The following is a 19,356-nucleotide window of genomic DNA, read 5'->3' on the forward strand; positions in this document are numbered from 1 at the left end:
GTGAAACGAAAGGTGAAAAAAAAGATCCATTTTATATTTTAAAATTGAAATAACGTTAAGGATAAATCTCAATTATCACTGAAAACATTGAAAGTATGCCTAACCGAACTCTCCTTCAAGGCTTCTTTTAGACAACCAAAAATTGACGTATTTTCCTTGTATATGGACTCAAATTTCAAATTTTATCAAAAAAATAGTACCTAGTAGAATTTCCTCATAAGATATACGGATAAAAACTATGCAACTTGTTTGGCACGTATCTATATTCATAAAAAATAATTGAAAACCATTGTATCTATACAATTATAAAAGGGGGGGATTTGCCCCCCCCCCCCCCCCCCCCCCCCCCCCCCCCCCCGCACACACATGGCAGAAGCACCTTGATTTGGTATGTGTTCCTTGTAGATCCAATGACACAGATTTAGCGCTCACATCTAGGACAGAAGGAGAAAGAGGTGGCCAAAGGTATATGCTCCTTGCCATGTGGTGCAACCTTTATGCTTTGATGAGTGTGGTATGTGGCCCACAGAGAGAGAGAGAGAGAGAGAGAGAGAGAGAGAGAGAGAGAGAGAGAGAGAGAGAGAGAGAGAGAGAGAGAGAGAGAGAGAGAGAGAGAGAGAGAGAGAGAGAGAGAGAGAGAGAGAGAGCACCATTATACATTATTTCTGCCTTGAAACTTGAAGCTATTGGCTAGAATGCATGAGTAGTCTTTGACATACAAAGTATAAAAGCATAGAGTACTCAGCCTAGGAGGTTGCACCAAGGGCTGCTGATTCGATGAACAAAATTCTAGAAAAATCAATTTGAGAAAGAGAGAGAGAGAGAGAGAGAGAGAGAGAGAGAGAGAGAGAGAGAGAGAGAGAGAGAGAGAGAGAGAGAGAGAGAGAGAGAGAGAGAGAGGTAGTGCTCGAGGAAAGTGTGTCTCACCTTAATATTGTGTCTCTTTCACTTTCAAACATGCCGGTTGAGACCAAGGGGCAAAGGAGATATTCCACCCCAAAATAGTGTAAAACCTACAAAATAAACTTAATTCTCTAAAACTTCCTCTTGGTAAATTCAAGGAAAGGAAGATTGTATGTTTGGTTAAATGAATTTTCCCAAACATTGGCTCAGAGAGCTTTTGCCATTTGATCTCCATTGTCATGTTTTCGCTCTGTATTAATGCTGCCATCGTGTTGTTTTCAATTTCAAAAATGTCGGTTGAGGCCAAGGGGCAAAGGAGAAATTTTGCCCCCAAAATAGACAAAAATAGTGTAAAAATCTACAAAATAAACCTAATTCTCTAAAATATCCTCTTGGAAAATTTAGGAAATGAATTTTGTATGTTTGGTAAAATGGATTTTCTTAAACATTGGCTAAGAGAGCTTTTACAATGTGATCTCCATTGTCATGTGGTGGCTTTGTATTGATGTTGCCTATGCCTTTGTATGTGCGTGAGAGCCTGGGTTCCTTAAATCGTCGCTACAATTTTCTTTTTGGTGGCTCATTGTTGGCCATTTGGGATTATCAAAGGCTCATAAAGGCAACAACCAGACACGTCACAACCAGCAAGCTGTCTTGTGAGAGAGAGAGAGAGAGAGAGAGAGAGAGAGAGAGAGAGAGAGAGAGAGAGAGAATTCATATGCAAGTAGCTGATTGATTTGCTCTCTGCCTAGATAGAATACACAAGCATGTTGATGCTCGCTTCAGTACTCGAGAATGTATGAGAGAGTGAGAGCTCCTCTACTTTGGATGGCTTTATTTTCTCTTTGTATGCTTTTGATGTGGGAGGGTGAGAGAGAGAGAGAGAGAGACAGAGAGAGAGAGAGAGAGAGAGGGGGGGGGGGGGGGGGGGGGGGGGGGGGGGGGGGGGGGGGGGGGGGGGGGGGGGGGGGGGGGGGGGGGGGGGGGGGGGGGGGGGGGGGGGGGGGGGGGGGTGGGGGGGGGGGGGGGGGGGGGGGGGGGGGGGGGGGGGGGGGGGGGGGGGGGGGGGGGGGGGGGGGGGGGGGGGGGGGGGGGGGGGGGGGGGGGGGGGGGGGGGGGGGGGGGGGGGGGGGGGGGGGGGGGGGGGGGGGGGGGGGGGGGGGGTGGGGGGGGGGGGGGGGGGGGGGGGGGGGGGGGGGGGGGGGGGGGGGGGGGGGGGGGGGGGGGGGGGGGGGGGTGGGGGGGGGTGGGGGGGGGGGGGGGGGGGGGGGGGGGGGGGGGGGGGGGGGGGGGGGGGGGGGGGGGGGGGGGGGGGGGGGGGGGGGGGGGGGGGGGGGGGGGGGGGGGGGGGGGGGGGTTTATTTGGGTGGGTTGATTTCAAGTATTAGATGTCCATACCTCACATTCAAGCATGGCTAAAGTGGCTCTCTTTTTGTGTTACCGTTTGTTGTATGAGTATCATATGGGCAAAGTGATGTGATGGAGTGTTAGTTTGTATTATGGACTTGAGCTTGATGCATTGGTTTAAGGTCAAAAACTTTCATTTTCATGTTATGTATGCTCCCAAAAATGGCAAAAAGTTGTTTTTTGCATTTGTGTGAACTTATTATGGTTTATGGACAACCTAAGGGTCGAAGCTATTTTGCATCATGATTATGGAGATGGAATGATATCACATGATGTATGGAACCTTATGGATAAATGTATGCAAGCCTATTTTGGCAACCATCACGTGTAGCTAGTTGCTCCCGACTCTCCTCTCTCCTCCTTGTGCACTTGTGGTGTCCAGTTGCATGCCCGCTCCCGGTTTGCTTGCCCTCCAGATGGCGTCCCTTCCTCTCATTGGTCTAGTACTACAGGTCGTCCTACCGCCACAAAAAAGCTTTTTTGTTTTAGTGACCAACTTTGGCTTTGCTATTTTTAAAAAGATTTGAGCTTCGCCTCTTATCGCACGCACCCCATGGTCGACTTGAATGGATAATATTAAAAAATATTTGCTCAGCTTCCTTTTGAAATGCTCACCTACTAAAATTCTTCATCATGATGAAGAAAAATTCTCCTTCTACCCCAATCAACATTACATCACATGATGCCCGTTAAAAAAAACCTCCTCCTGTAATATCCACGGTTCATGGACGGCAATCGGATACAACTCATTGCACAAGAGATCTCGGACCAAAATCACCACACTAAGAGTGGTATGATTGCTATATCACCCAATTGGAGAGTTGCCAAATAACGACCTTCAAGCTCGCAAAAAGCTTTGAACTCGCCCAGCTTTAGCATTCGTTTTGCATACACCATGGCACCGCCTAGCAATGATACCCACTCACCCTTTCTTGAAAAACTTTTGAACTGCATTTGACCAATTCAGAGCCACATCTGGCATACACATCTCAGTCACATTTGCTGCTATATGCATCTAACACCCGTTCCCCCCCCCCCCCCCCCCCCCCCCCCCCCCCCCCCCCCCCCCCCCCCCCCCCCCCCCCCTCTCATTGAGCATTGATGCTCAACCAGATTATTATTTAGGTAAAAGAAGACTACATATGATAGAATGGTATAAAGTAGGTACATAAACTGCATAACAAAAAGACGATATAGTGGCTATATAGATAGGATAGAGATAGAGAGAAAAGCATCTGCTGCATCATCCTCCAGGATCAAATGGAGAGCTTAAAGCTTCCCCAAGAATGGTGTAATCTCCACCTGGATCAAATAGATGGTTTTGGCCATAACCATCCACATGTAAAGCCTTCATATTGAAGCCTCAATCTACATGTGCAATCGCAAAAACGGGCCACCTCGGTAGTTCTTTATAGCATGGATGTATAGCAGCCTATATCCATGAGCCTTTATGCCCACTATAACATACTTTCCATCACGTGAAGAAGCGGTACCATATGCAGCTATCATCTCATCTGCTACAGAACCCTCCATAGTATAGTCCACTTCAAAAAATCCTCGCAACTGATACAAATATACATGTAAAGGAACCTCCAATATCACATGTATCCATAGTATCACATAAAGTAGCAAAATCCTGCAATTTGCCTCCACGTGCTGCATAGACAAGCAAACATGTTTGCCTTGTATACCTGCATCCAAATCTTCTATAATAGGCTCTGAAACCAACTCCTCATACCCTAGAGTATGACCTACGCAAGCTTCAACTTGTTCTTCAAGTACCTCATCACCTGCAAGGTTGGTGGAACCTCCTCTTTGCATGGAGCCTCACTCTTATAGGATGCACCTGTATTTGTTTCCATATAGTCATCTGCTGGAGCTATCTCTCCACGGCTACACACAAACTCCAAAACTTCAAAGTATACCTCTACATGTCCTTCAAGGCAAGGTTGCCCCACCCCCTACATAGATAAATCACTTTGACATACCTTTGCTTTTGTTTCTAGCTCATGCAAGTCATCCTCAAAAACCTACTCTTCAATCAAATTGGATGCACAATCAAACCAACTTTCTTCTACGAAGGACTCACCACCACAAGACATAAGAGAAGGTTAATCAACTAACACACAAAGCATCTTTGCACTTGCATTTTTCTTCTCTTCGACTTTCAGCGGGGACTGCCAGACAACTCGTATACATTTGTATCCACTTTATCTACATGAAAAACATTATAAGTTTCATACCTAGAAGATATGGACTCCGTCTCCCAAATGCTATCTGTGTCTATGCTGCTAGAGCTTGAGGAACTTTAGGACCCCTCTTTAGACCTTGCTGATTGTTGCAACACTTCTACCTTCCTCGTTGCTGGTTCTAGAAACAACCCTTCTTCTTCAAGGCCTTTTGCACTCTGAATATGCCTCTCTGTATCTTTTGAGACCTGATTGGCACTTGTTCTACCTCTTCTATCCTCGCATCAGCTTCACGTGCTTTGGTCACATGCATATCAATAAAAGAAGGAGCTTTTACCTCTTGACGCTCATCCATCTGTTTGGGTCTAGGTCCACTGGCTGCCATGATTATAGACTGCAACAATCCTGCCTCCATCTTCTTCTTCATCTTTTGACTCTTTGCTCTGGTAACTTTGATAGCTTCATCAAAGGTCCTTGGATCTGCATAATCCACTCTTTCACGAACATATGGACAAGATAGAAACCTTTCCAGCTTAAAGTATCCCACATGGGTTTCTTGGGTAGCAGCCGCAAAACCCCCCCAATAAGCTTCAAATCTATCAACAAAGGCATTGAAATTTTCACTTATGTCCTGCTGCAAGCCTTTGATCTTTGCATCTGCTTCCGAAGTCAACACCACCTTTTGATACCTTTGTAGAAATTGCTCTCAAAAATTGATCCAATTCTGCTTGTGTGCATTTTCTAAACCATCGAACCAAGCTTTTGCTTAATCCTCACCACACCAAAGGTATCTCGTCTAGAGCTTTGCTTTATCACCTGGTATCTGCAGTACTGTCAGCATAAATAGCTCAAAATCGACAATCCAATCGTCTGCATCTTCATCTCCTTTGAACACCGGACCAAACTCTTGCTTCATCTTTATTTACAAACACTTGGTTAAGAAGCAATCAGTGGATACTCAGTGGGGACACCAGAAGATGGAAAGAGGGAAATGAGAAAACCACCAGCACACAATCTGAATGCCTCTCTATGGCCCAGTGATCTCATAGCACCCCTATCCCCTAGTAAACACACATCTTGATACACAATTTGGAAACAACTATTGCCTCTGCCCAGTTTGGACCAACCCCAATTACACACACTCTACCACAAAGCACAACATGATGGCTACTGCTTCTAACACCTATATAACCACATACAGGTGATCAAAGATATGCTAGCATTTACAAATGCTTTCATGACCATTGGCATACATGAGTTTGCTTACAAGTTTACATATTCTTTATGACACACATTGCATCCACATAGAGAGAACCCCTAGCTACACATTACTCCGAAGGACAATATACCCGATAACATTAGGTAAGAGAGCGTGAGAGAAAATACGATATATATTGATCACTCGAATACCGAGCATTATGGAGACTCAAGCTGTTTCAATTAGCAAAACATGTACAATGATGGATCCCTCTTAGAACACTCCCTCCTCGGGGCAGCTGTTATCATGCAATGGCCGACCCTCTATACAATATGGCATCACCATTAAACTGTTGCGCTCCTCACCTCCCCTTCTCTACTACAATATGGTGCCGAAGTCTGCAAACCTTAGCTTCACATGCTGCCCTTGCACCTTCTTGTAGTTCATGGCGCTACTCTCTCATGCTTTATACAAGCGCTTTACAACAGGTTATGGTTGCCTACCTGCACCACCTCTGACTCCCCTTAACTCCAATAATATGGCATCCCTTCTAGTGAGTTGCACCTTTCGGCTCTGCCTCTGCAACTCGCGGCCCTCCACTGGCCCTGCAGTTTCATTTTTAGCCCTTCAAGCCCTGGCAACTGGTGGCTCTTGCACAGTTTGAGTGTGCAACAATCACGCCCCTCGATGATTATCTTTGAGCCTCCCTCTCTTTCTTTGGCCACTAGTGATATCGCTAGTGGTCCCCTCCTCTGCAACTCTCCCCAAGGGCAACTCCACATGAGCCTTTTTTTTCTTCTATATAGCATGCTTACTAGATAAGGTTGTGCTCACTCATACCAACCCTAACGTGTCCAACTCCTGATCCTTTCCGGCCCTTTCCGTGCATCGAGACATATGCAACCCTGTTTTGGCAACCACTACGTGTAGCTCCTTACTCTCCTCTCTCCTCCTTAATGTGCACTTGCGGTGTCCAGCTGCATGCCCGCTCCCGGTATGCTTGCCCTCCAGATGGTGGCCCTTCCTCTCATTGCTCTGGTATTGCAGGTCGTTGCACGGCCACAAAACAACTTTTTGTTTTAGTGACCAAGTTTGGCTTTGCTATTTTTAAAACGATTTGAGCTTGGCCTCTTATCACATGCACTCCATGGTGGACTTGAATGGATTATATTAGAAAATATGTGCTCAACTTCCTTTTGCAATGCTCACCTGCTGACACTCTTCATCATGATGAAAAAAACTTCTCCTTCTACCCCAATCAACTTTACATCACATAGTGCCCTTAAAAAAAAACCTCCTCTTGTACTGTCCACGGTTCATGGCCGGCAATCGGATACAACTCACTTCACAAGAGATCTCGGACCAAAATCACCACACCAAGAGTGGTATGATTGCGATATCACCCAATTGAAGAGTTGCCAAATGACGACCTTCAAGCTCGCAAAAAGCTTTGAACTCGCCCAGCTTTAGCATCTGTTTTTCATACACCATGGCACCACCTAGCGACGATACCCACTCACACTTTCTGGAAAAACTTCTGAACTACGCTTGATTAATTTAGAGACACATCTGGCATACACATCCCAATCACATTTGGTGCTATATGCACCTAACACCTATTCAAGAATTTCCCCATCACGCTACTGATTTCCACACTACTGCTACTGGCACTTCCATGGGTCGACATAGAATTGATGCACCAGCGTGTCTGCTTCTTTCTTCACGCACTCATCGACCCTCTTCGTGACACACGTCGTGTTGGCCTACCATATGCCCACACCATCCCATCTTCGCACCCTGCACGGCCCATCAATCTTGCCGATGCTATCGGCTCCATCACGATTAAGTCGACGGTGACATCGTTTGCTCTGTCCTTCATGCACTCTTTGATCTTTGTGTGGCTCAAATGTCGATCCACATGGCCCCATCACCCTTGAGGTGCATGGCGCATCGGCTCCGTTGGTTCTATCGGCCTTGATCGACTCCATCACGGTGTAGTCGACGATGTTATCATCTACTTCGTGCTTTAAGCACACATTCACCTGTCCACCCCTATCAGCCCGATCCATCCCATCATCAAAGACTTGCATGGATGACCCTTCTATTGTCCTCCCTTGATGAAGTCGGCCCCGCCGGTGCAACTGACCTCCATGAGCCCTGTCACGTTGTCATTGGTAATGACGTCCTCTGCTTCGTGCTTCACGTACCTGTCAACCCTCATCCACATACTCAGAGCATCAACCCAACGGTCGGTCTACACCGTTCTATCAACGCGTCCATGTCCTTGGTTATATTCTGTCCAAGTAGTTGACCACATCATGTTGGAGTTGCTAGTGGCTCCATTAAGCACCTCTCAGCCCTCATACGTGCGCTTCGCTCCTTGTCGCATCATGAGCCATCCCATCAGTGTATCGCGTGTCGTCGATGGACGTGTCATTTGCGCCCTCGGCCATTGCATCCTCTCATAGAGACCTTCTCTTTCGACCTTCCCCCAACAAGGGGGTTTCCTCCGTTTGGGAGCCCGTGGGTCATGGTTCTTGGGGGGTTGGTTGACCCGTTATGGATTGTGTACAGCTCTAAGATAGTGGTGCTCGGTTGAGATGGGAACGGGAACGGGGTGAACCGTGGAGCGAAGGATTGTGAGGTGAGGCGACGAATTCCCTACACACCTCTTGTGATGTTGGGATGCAATCCCCCCCCCCCCCTTAGGTGAGTGTCAAGGCTAACTTCCACCAACATGCTTGGCTACTTTGAGCCCGTTTTTAGGTCTCATGGGGCTCAACGCGCTCCGGGTGACCGACGGGGCTCGATAGGCGATGAGTGATGGTGGACCGTGTCTAGGGGAGAGGCATTGACTACGATAAGCTCTCGTCCGGGCCGCAGTGTGTGATCAAGGAGCACGCGAATGTTTTTTTGCCGCGAGCTACGTGCAGCCTGTATCGATACGGAAGGTCTCGGACACGTGTGCATAAGTAAACCAAAAGCTATTTAAAAACATTTTTCTTTTTGTGATCCAATGATATTTTAAATAAATAGAATTTTTTATTAATTTACACTTTATATTTTTTTTTCAATTACCACGTAAATAATTAGATTGAAATATCTTGATTTTTAATTTATTATATTATTTTAAAAATAAAAATAAAAATGACATGGCTATTGAAGTGGCCATGCGGTATGACTGACATGGTCATCCATGTGGCAAGCTGATGTGGATGATTGATGACATGGAATGCATAGGTGGAAAGATGAGGTGATGGATGGGATCCCCTCATTTTCCATGTCATATGATGACGTGTCAGACTGGTGATATGTAATGATTAGGTGGAAAAAAAGGACCTGATGAGTTGGCAAGGTGGCGATGTGGCATGCTTGGTGGCTCTTGAGGTGGTGAGTGGTGTGGAAAGCCATGCAAGAAATACTTACATGCAGTGGCATGCCAAGTGTCAGAATTTCTAGGTTTGGTATTTACCAAACCTAAGGAGGCACACCTCAAGTGAATGGTGCAAGTGAAAAAAAATAAAACAATGACAATGTGTCTTTCCTTACTCCAATAGAGTCAAATTTTTTTCTATGAGGACCTTCACTAAGAGTTATAACATATATGAAAATCAAAATGAGTGGCAATGCAAATTATTTATTAGATTTAAAAAAAAACTATATTAAGGTTCTCTAAGCATTCTTTGTTATTGTCCAAGGTAGATCTCTAAAAAATGGACCGTTGAAGTTTAATTTTTTTTGCATGGTCACATTCCTTGGGTCTTAATCTATCAAATGACCATTGGATCTTGCAAAATAAGTTCTACATCATTAGATATCTGGTGTAAAAAAATTAGGTTTTTGTAAATAGAAATTCTAACAAAGAAAAAGGAATATTAAATATGAAAAGACCCAAAAAATTAGAAGTTATAACTATGTGTTTTGTGTGGCTACCAAATCTTGCCTCTTCAAAGTAAGTGCACGCAAGTCAAATGTACATACGAATGGAAAAAAAGAGGTTGTTTCATGGTTGTGTTGGTGGGGGCAACTGCTCAAATTGGGTACACCTTATCATGCATACAACCTGAACCATCTTGAGAAGAGAAAATTAGCGTTACCTAGAAGTTAAAGGTGTAACTTGTAGTTGACAATTTATCACCTTCCTTTATTGTTTTAAGGTGAGGACAGCTCTTTCTTTTTGTTGGGGAGTTTGTAAGGGCCTTCTCCTAACCCTTATGTAATGCCAACACATCTAAGCCACCAACTTAAAAGATGAAAAAGAAAAAGAAAATAATAGAAAGAAAAAAATGCTCGAGAAAAATTTGGGTTCAATCTAAGCACCAAAGAATACTCACAAGATATTTTTGGCATTTGCCATGGGAACATGGATATAACCAATCTAAGCACCAATCTAAGCACCAAAGAATACTCACAAGATATTTTTGGCATATGCCATGGGAACATGGATATAACCAACGCATAGGAAATTAGCTTTTCATTTTGAGAAAATTAGCGTAAAGGAAAATATAAAATAAGGTGAAAGGAAAAGAAAAAGATAAAGGAGAAAAGGAGAAGATAAGGATAAGGTGAGTAAGTAACTTGTTGAGAAAGTTTTGATAAGTAGAATAAATTATAAGAAAGACAAGATATTAAGATAAGGAAGATAAGCTATAAAGATAAGTGAAAGAACTTGTAAAAAATGTGTATAAAAAGAGGGTCTCTTCTCAATTTTACCTAGATTATCAAAGAGAAATTTTGGAAACCCCGAAAGGAGAGACAGTCTAGTTGGTTGGTTTTCATTGGACATAGAAGTTGAAAAACGATGGTGCTGAAATAATAAGAAATTGAAAAAGGTACAAAAGATATAAAAAACGTTCCAAAAGGCAGCAAAAGCAGAGGGAGAAGAGAGAATTGCACGAGCATGGCCAAAAAGCTCCAAGCTTGCAGGATACGCACAATATTAGGAGCAGGGCAGGGCGAGAAATCTCTACACTATTTTTAGCGAACAAATGCAAAGCCAGGGCCTCTCTCTTGCAACTCCTGATGCAATCATATACGGGTGAAGCTTGGAGGCATGTGGCTTTATGCTACACTGTTTTTGGCGGATGCAAAGTGAGGATCTCTATCCAGATGGAATCACCTACACGTGCATCTTGAAGGCATGTGGCTCTATGCATGATGCTCATAAGCTTCAAAATTCAATGTTGTGCTTGGCAATCCTTTGGTCCATATGTATTCCAATGTGGTGCACTTTAGAGAGCATAAAAGTGCTTGAGGGTTTTCTTGTCCGGATGTCGTCTCTTGGAGTGCATTGATTGTGGGATACACAACAAGTAGATCCAAAAATATATAGGCTATTTCGAACAAATGCGCGCACAGCTAGGTCCTCTCTCCTGATGCAATCACATATGCGTGTAGCTCTTGATGAAATCACATACGGGTGCATCTTAAAGGCATGTGGCTTTACGCAAGATGCTGATATGGGCATAAAAAATCACACTGATAATGTTAGTCAGGGGTTGTTGAAAATGATGTCGTGCTTGGCAATGTCTTGGTTGACATTTTTGGTAAATTTAGTACAATATAAAGAGCACCAAAACTTGTCAAAACGGTTCCTACCCAGAGTATGGACTCTTGGAATGCAGTGATTGTAGGATTTGTCCCACAAGGGCAGGGCTAAAAAACTCTAGTCTATTTTCAGCAGATGTGAAGCGATGGCCTCTCTCTTTATTGCAGGATTGTCTCCAGACGCAATCACCTACGTGTGCATCTGAAAGGCATGTGCATTGTGTACACAAGATGCTGATATGGAAACACAAATTCTTGATGATATTGTTAGTCGGAGGCTACTAAAAGGAGATTTCGTGCTCGCCACTACCTTGGTCACTGTATATGCCAAATGTGGTGCACTTGAGAAAGCACAAATAGTGCTAGAGGAGCTTTTTGTTCGGGACAATATCTCTTGGAATGCATTGTTGTTTCAAAAGACGTTTGTGATTTTCTAGGCCTTGGTTGAAGGCATGTGGCTCTATGCATGATGCTGATATGAGCTTAAAAATCCAATGTCGTGCTTGGAAATCCCTTGGGCGATATGTATGCCAAATGTGGTGCACTTCAAAGAGCACAAAAGCGCTTGAGGAGTTTCTTGTCCGGATGTCGACTCTTGGAGTGCATTGATTGTGGGATACACAACAAGAGTAGGGCAAAAAATCTCTAGGCTAACTCAAAGAGGTGCAAAGCTAGGGCCTCTCTCCTGATGCAATCAAATATACGTGTAGCTCCTGATACTAGTACGGGCATAAAAATTCACATTGATATTGTTAGTAAGGGGTTGTTGAAAATGATGTTGTGCTTGGCAATGCTTTGGTTGACATTTTTGGTAAATTTAGTACAGTTCAAAGAGGACCATAACTTCTCAAAAAGCTTCCTACCTGGACTGTGGACTCTTGGAATGTAGTGATTATAGGATTTGTCCCACAAGGGTAGGGCTAAAAAACCCTGGTCTATTTTCAGCAGATGCAAAGCGATGGCCTCTCTCTTAATTGCAGGGTTGTCTCCAGATGCAATCACCTACGCATCCATATGAAAGGCATGCACATTGTACGCAAGATGCTAATATGGACACACAAATTCACGATGATATTTTTAGTTTGAGCCTACTCAAAAGAGATGTCGTGCTTGGCACTACCCTGATCACTGTGTATGCCAAATGTGGTGCACTTGAGAAAGCTCAAATAGTGCTTGAGGAGATTTTTGTTCGGAACAACGTCTCTTGGAATGCACTGTTGTTTCAAAAAACTTTTGTGATTTGCTAGACCTTGGTTGATATGTATGCCAAGTGTGGTACACTTCAAAAAACAACACAAAAAGTGCTTGAGGAGCTTTTTATCCGAAATGTTTTCTCTTGGAGTGCATTGATGCGTGTAACAAGAGTAGGCCAAAAAGCTCGAGTCTATTTTTAGTTGATGCAAAGCAAGGTCCTCTCTCTATATGCAATCACATATGCGTGCATCTTAGCCTTCTATACCAAGGCACTAGGATTCATGTTGATATTCACGATAGTGGGTAGCTTGAAACAAATGCATACTTGGAAAAATGTTGGTCAGTATGTATGTCATGTGTTTTTAGTGTGCAACAAGTCTTTGAAAGGCTTACTCTATGGGACATCGTCCTCCGGAGCGCATTGATTGAAGGATTTGCTCAAGAGAGATGCAATCACCTATGCATGCATCTTGAAGGCATGTGGCTCTACACAAGATGTTGATATGCGCTTAAATATTGGCTATGATATTGTTAGCCGAGGGATGTTGCAAAAATTGCCGTGCTTGGCAATGCCTTTCTCCACACACACACACACACACATTTTCTCTCATAGCACCCCCAAGCAAGCATCAATAAAGGCTAGACAAGCAAAAATGTAGAGCAAGAGATGGAGTCTTTCTTCCGTGAGCTCACTTAAAGACTATTCTAAGGAGAAATTATGTACCAAGGCACTAGCATTCCTGCTGATATTTGTGATAGTGGTTACTTGAAAATAATGCATACTTGGGGAAAATGTTGGTCACTATGTATGTCAAGTGCGGTGCACCTATCAAGTCTTTGACAAGGTTAGTGTGCGGGATGTCATCTTGTGGAACGCACTGATCGCAGGATATGCCCAGACAAGGCTAAAAAGATGTGGGATTTATTCAGCTGGTGTATAGCAAGGGCCTATCTCCAAATGCAATCACCTACACGTGCATCTTAATAGCAGGCACATTGTGGCTCTACGCAAGATGCTGATATAGACACAAAAATTCACGATGATATTGCTGAAAAGGGTTGTTGTGCCAATCTATTTTCAGCAGAGGGCCTCTCTCCAGATGAAAACACCTACGTATGAATTCATGTGGTTCTACAAGATGCTGATGCGAAGCGAGGGCCTCTGTCCATATGCAATCACCTACACATGCGAAGCAGAGGGTCTCTCTCAAGATGCAAACACTTATGTAAAAAATCATGTGGCTCTGCAAGATGCTGATGCAAAGCGAGGGCCTCTGTCCATATGCAATCACCTACGCATGCATCTTGAAGGAATGTGACTATACTCAAGATGTTGATATGGGCTTAAAAATTTACTATGATATTATTAGTGAGGGGCTGATGCAAAAGATTGTTGTGCTTGGCAATGACTTGGTCGATATGTATGCCAAATGTGGTGCGCTTTGTAAAGCACAAAAAGGTTTTAGGACCTTTCATCCAGAATGTCATCTCTTGGAGTGCATTGATTCTGGGATATGCACAACAAACGTAGGGCCAGAGAGCTCCAGGTTAATTTCAGCGGACGGTTGATGCAAAGCGAGGACTTCTCTCCAGGTGCAATCTTATAGGCAATCATATACGCGTGCATCTCAAAGGCATGTGGCTCTATGCAAGATACTGATATGGGCATAAAAAGTCTTGTTGATGTTGCTACTCAGGGGCTGTTGAAAAAGGGTATCGCGCTTGACAATGCCTTGGTTGACATGTTTGCTAAATGTGGTTCCCTTAAGAGAGCACAAAAAGTGCTCAAGGAGATTTTTGTTTGAAGTGTGGACTCTTCAAATGCAATGATTGAAGGATTTGCCACACAGGGGTAGGGCCAAAAACCTGCAATCTGTTTTCAGCAGATGCGAAGCAAGGGCCTCTCTCCAAATGCAATCACTTACGTATGCATCTTGAAAGCATGTGGCTCTACACAAGATGCTGATGTGGGCACAAAAATTTACAATTGTATTGTTAGTTAGAGGCGAGTGAAAAAAAAATGTCGTACTTTCCCTCTGGGGTTCACTATGTGTAAAACTACCATATTTCCTGCGTCCAAGACATGTTTGTAAAACCCCTTCTCTGAGAGTTTTGTTAAGAATATAGTGTACTCTTTTCTTTGAAAATCTATAAGTTTTTATTAAATTTCAAAAAAATAATGCCCTTCTATGTATATATTTTTGTAAGTTTCAAGAACTTTAAATATCCTTCTGTTGAACTCATGTGTTAGGTTACATTTTGATTATGTGACCTCCCTTGGGCACTGCCTTGGTCGATATGTATGCCAAGCATTGATTGTGGGATATGCACAACAAGAGCAGGGCTAGAAATCTCTAGGCTCTTTTCAGCGGCGGATGCAAAGTGAGGGCCTTTGTCCATATGAAATGACCTACGCGTGCATCTTGAAGCCGATATGGGCTTCAAAATTCACTCTATAATGCTAGTCTTGGGTTGTTGCAAAAAAATGTCATGCTTCACAATGCCTTGGTTGATATGTACACCAAATCTGGTGTACTTTACACAAAGTGCTCGAGGACATTCCTATCTGGAATGTCGTCTCATGGAGTGCAATGATTATGGGATATGCGCAACGGAAGCATGTTGAAGGCATGCGGCTCTAAACAAGATGATGATATGTGCATAAAAATTCACATTGATATTGTTAGTTAGGGAATGTTGAAAAAAATATCGTTCTTGGCATTGCCTTAGTTGATATGTATGCCAAATTTGGTGCACTTTAGGAAGCATAGAAAGTGCTTGAGGAGCTTTCTGTTCGGAACATCCTCTCTTGGACTGTATGGATTACAAGATATGCACAACAGGACCGGGTCAAAAATCTTTACACTATTTTTAGCTGATGCAAATCAAGGGCCTCTCTCTTGATGCAATCACGCACGTGTGCCTCTTGATGCAAATCAAGGGCCTCTCTCTTGATGCAATCACGCACGTGTGCCTCTTGAAAGCATGTGTCTCGATGCAATGTTGATATGGACATAAAAATAGATGAAAGATGTCGTGATTGGCAATGCCTTAATTGACATGTTTGCTAAATGTGGTGTAGTTTAGAGAGCACCATAACTTCTCAAAAAGCTTTGCATCCAAATCTAGAATGCACCAACTGCAAGATTTCCCCATAGGGACAGTTTTAGTTAGGATTTGTTCCACAAGGGCGATGCCAGAAACCTCTAGGCTATTTTCAACAAATTTGAATTGAGGACTCTTGGAGAAAGATGTGTTGCTTGGGTGTGTTTTGATCGATATGTATGCCAGATGGGGTGCCCCAAAGACTGTGAGTTTTTATATGTGTATGTGTGTGAACTTATGGATAGACAATCCTGCAGATTCAACCTAACCTAAGACCACAAACATGAAAAGTAATGATAGGCATGATAGAAAAACTGAATGTGACAGTCGACATGTTGGCAGAAGTTGTAGAAGGGATGATGATGACACATCACATATTGGTGGGAAGGTGATGCAACAATGCAAGGTAGGTCTAGCAACTGATCCATCCAACATGTGCTTCAATGTAGACGACCAATAGCAAAGGTACACTTATATTTTGTGTTTTGATTTCCTTTATGTGATCTCAAAAGTTCTTAGATTACATCTTGTATACATTATAGCAATGAATTTATATCATTTTTATTGAAAAGATTTCAGATGAAGGTGGAAAAGACTTGTTATGCCCAACAAAGGGACATACGAACAATACACCAACACATGGAAACGTGGAATGATACATGTCTTTATAAAACATTCGTAATGAGATATTCCTTGTATAATTATAATATTTTTACAATAAAAAGTCCCTCCAACACCGGAGGAGAAGCATAAGTCCCCCTTCAACACTGGAGGGGATAAAAGTGGCGGAGGAAGGGTACGTTCCCTACGGTATCGTTATAAATGCGGAGAATGGTGCCAGCTCCAAACCATACGTATGTATGCTTTTTTTTTTCTTTTTACGGGCACAAGCATCACAAATGCACGAAATGCATCTCATTTCCTTTTTATTATAGTATGAAAATGTTTACATCCATAATCTTTTCATGCAAAATCTCATTTGTGATGCGAGGTCATAGAGTTTTTGGCGAAATCTTCCAAGAGAGATGTTATGGAGCCATCATCACAAGCTATGCCATGTGATAAAATCCAGCTTACTATCACTTTTTTACTTCTTACCATTTACCATATAAATGGTGAAGCAATCAAGGAAAACTAGTTCACTTCTTTTCTTCATTTTCTCAAGGTGCAAACCTGAGAGTAAGCTTGAGAAAGCCATAGCCAAATTTCTTTCACACACACACACACACACACACACATCTCTCCAAGAGAAGCCATCACGAAAACCCTAATCAAGTTTGTTAAAACTTGATCTTCTTCTTCACACTACACTCTCCCTCTCATCTCTCCTAATTCTCAAGCTTGCCATCGCTTGAATTTCTTTTTCCTCTTATCATTCTCTCATTCAAGTGGCTAGATTGGGGGTCTTCAAGCAAAGTGAAGAGCCAACTGTTGATATGTAGAGAGAAAGAGAGAGGACGAGACAAGAGACACACCATATACTCTCCCAAAGATTGATTCATATTAAGGACAAGATACAAATATATAGGTGAGACCAATTTGAGTAGAGTGAGCCATATATAGCTCCAACATCCCCACTTAAAGAAAGGTCTCTAGCTTTGGATGAAAAAACCCTTGGGGAGTGCAAGGGAAAAACCCAAGTCCCTATACAATGTGAAAATATGAACCAACGATGATGATGCGAAAGTGAAGTGTGGATCTATGTACAAATATTCAAGTGACTCAGAGATCAAAGTGTGCAATGTGGAGTGTGCATAGTGCATGGTACCTAAAAGACTACAATGTCATATGTACAAAGCTATTACAATAGCAAAGAAGATAATCTAGAAAGAGTGAGGCCGAAGCAACTCCAAGCTTCGAGCGCAAGAGGATGAAACATGACTCGTTGAGGCCTTTGGTCAAAATTTCTGCAATCATGTGGTCACTTGGACAGTGTTCAACCATAATGGTTCCTTTGCGTACTTCATACCTGACATAATGATAATGGACAACAATGTTCTTTGACTTATTATGTTGAACATAGTCTTTTGCAAGACTAATAGCACTTTGGTTGTCACACCGCAAGGGTGTTCTAGAAAGAGGAGAGTGACCAATATCAACCAGCATTTATCAAAGCCAAATCAACTCACGAGCTGCAAGTGATGCCGCAACATATTCTGACTCAGTCGTAGAAACTGCAACACAACGTTGTTTCTTGCTGGTCCAAGAAACAATACAACCATTTATAAAGAAGCAATTTCCACTAGTAGATCGCATGGATAAATGTGAGCTTGCCCAGTCTGCATCTGTGTAACCCAAAAGAGAAAGAGATTGCATAGAATCCGATGTGAGTTGTCGTCGATAGACTAAACCAAAATCTGCAGTGCCTTTCAAGTATTTCAACACACGCTTTGCAGCAGACCAATGCTTAAGAGAAGGACATGCAAGATGTTGTCCAAGATAATTAGCAGCAAACAGAATATCAGGTTGATTTGTGACAAGTTGACCGCCATTGTCAGAAGTGTTCTTCGTAGAGCTCGCAAGACAAGGTGTGTTAGCTGAATGTGAAGATTCCATACCAAATTTTTGAATAGTATCTGCAATAAACTTTGACTGTCGAAGGAATAAAATACCTTTTTTATGGTTCCGTTGGATTTGAATGCCAAGACACAAGTGAATCTCTCCAAGATCCACCATATCAAATGCAGAAGACAATAACTTTTTCACTTGTTGAAGAAATCCCAAATCATTGGAAACAAGGATGGTATCATCCACATAAAGAGCAAGAATCACAAAACTGCTACCTTAGCGTTTTATGTATAAGTTGGGGTCTGAAGAGCAAGAGATGAATCCTTTAGAGGTGAGAAAAAGATCAAATTTTGTATACCAGGCTCGCGAAGCTTGTTTGAGACCATATAGTGCCTTATGGAATTGAGCAACAAGGTCTTCTTTACCTGGAATAACAGACCCTTCTGGTTGTTCCATATAAATTTCCTCTTCCAAGTCATCATTAAGAAAAGCAGTTTGCACATCCATTTGATGAGCTTCTAAATCAAATTGAACATCAAATGCCAATAAAACTTGAACACTTGTAATGCAAACAACTGGTGAAAAAGTATCTTGATAATCAACACCAGCTACTTGGGAGTAACTTTTTGCAACTAAACGTTAGGGATTTTAATTACACAATGACGCATTTTGTTAAATGTTAATTATTTTTGTTATTATCACTATTTTTTTCATGTTAAAACATATCTAATGTCATGACCTACGAAAACCGGTAGAAAACGTAGAACCGGCGGGGCAACCAACAATCCCGGCGGGCTTATGAAGAAGCCCGGCGGCCCGACGGGCATAGCAAGAATCCCGCCGGCCCCGTCATGTACCCTCTCCATATTTGGCGGATCTATATAACCCTATAGTAGACATCACATCACATCACCGCTTTCTCTAAATTTGGTCATCCTTTAAAATTTAGAAGAAAAACTAAAGGTAAAAAAATGAATAGTCTTTAAAAAAAATTAAAACTTAATGTAACTCTGATCATGGATCATTAGTTCTTTTTTGGACTGAACTGATTCTTGAAAGGAGGTAGAAAGGTGAAACTTTGGGTCGGTATCTCTACATTTGGGATGGACTAATCTCATGTTTGGTTCACCGTTATATTTGCTAAATTGATTTCTATATTGATTAGAACTTCTATCATGGGTCATTAGTTCTTTTTTGGACTGAACTGATTCTTGAAAAGAGATAGAAAGGTGAATCTTTGGGTCGATATCTCTACTTTTGGGATGGACTGATCACATGTTTGATTCACCGTTGTATTTGCTTGCT

General features: G+C 42.8%; 2 pseudogenes; both read right to left on the reverse strand.

The window, feature by feature from the left end:
- LOC147450707 (uncharacterized) overlaps positions 1-19,356 on the reverse strand; it is a 245,791-nt pseudogene that overhangs the window by 203,489 nt on the left and 22,946 nt on the right.
- Positions 3,679-4,277, reverse strand: LOC147450708 (uncharacterized; annotated as a pseudogene).

Source organism: Adiantum capillus-veneris, chromosome 9 (assembly GCF_014529385.1).
Source record: "Adiantum capillus-veneris isolate H3 chromosome 9, ASM1452938v2, whole genome shotgun sequence".
Lineage (NCBI taxonomy): Eukaryota > Viridiplantae > Streptophyta > Polypodiopsida > Polypodiales > Pteridaceae > Adiantum > Adiantum capillus-veneris.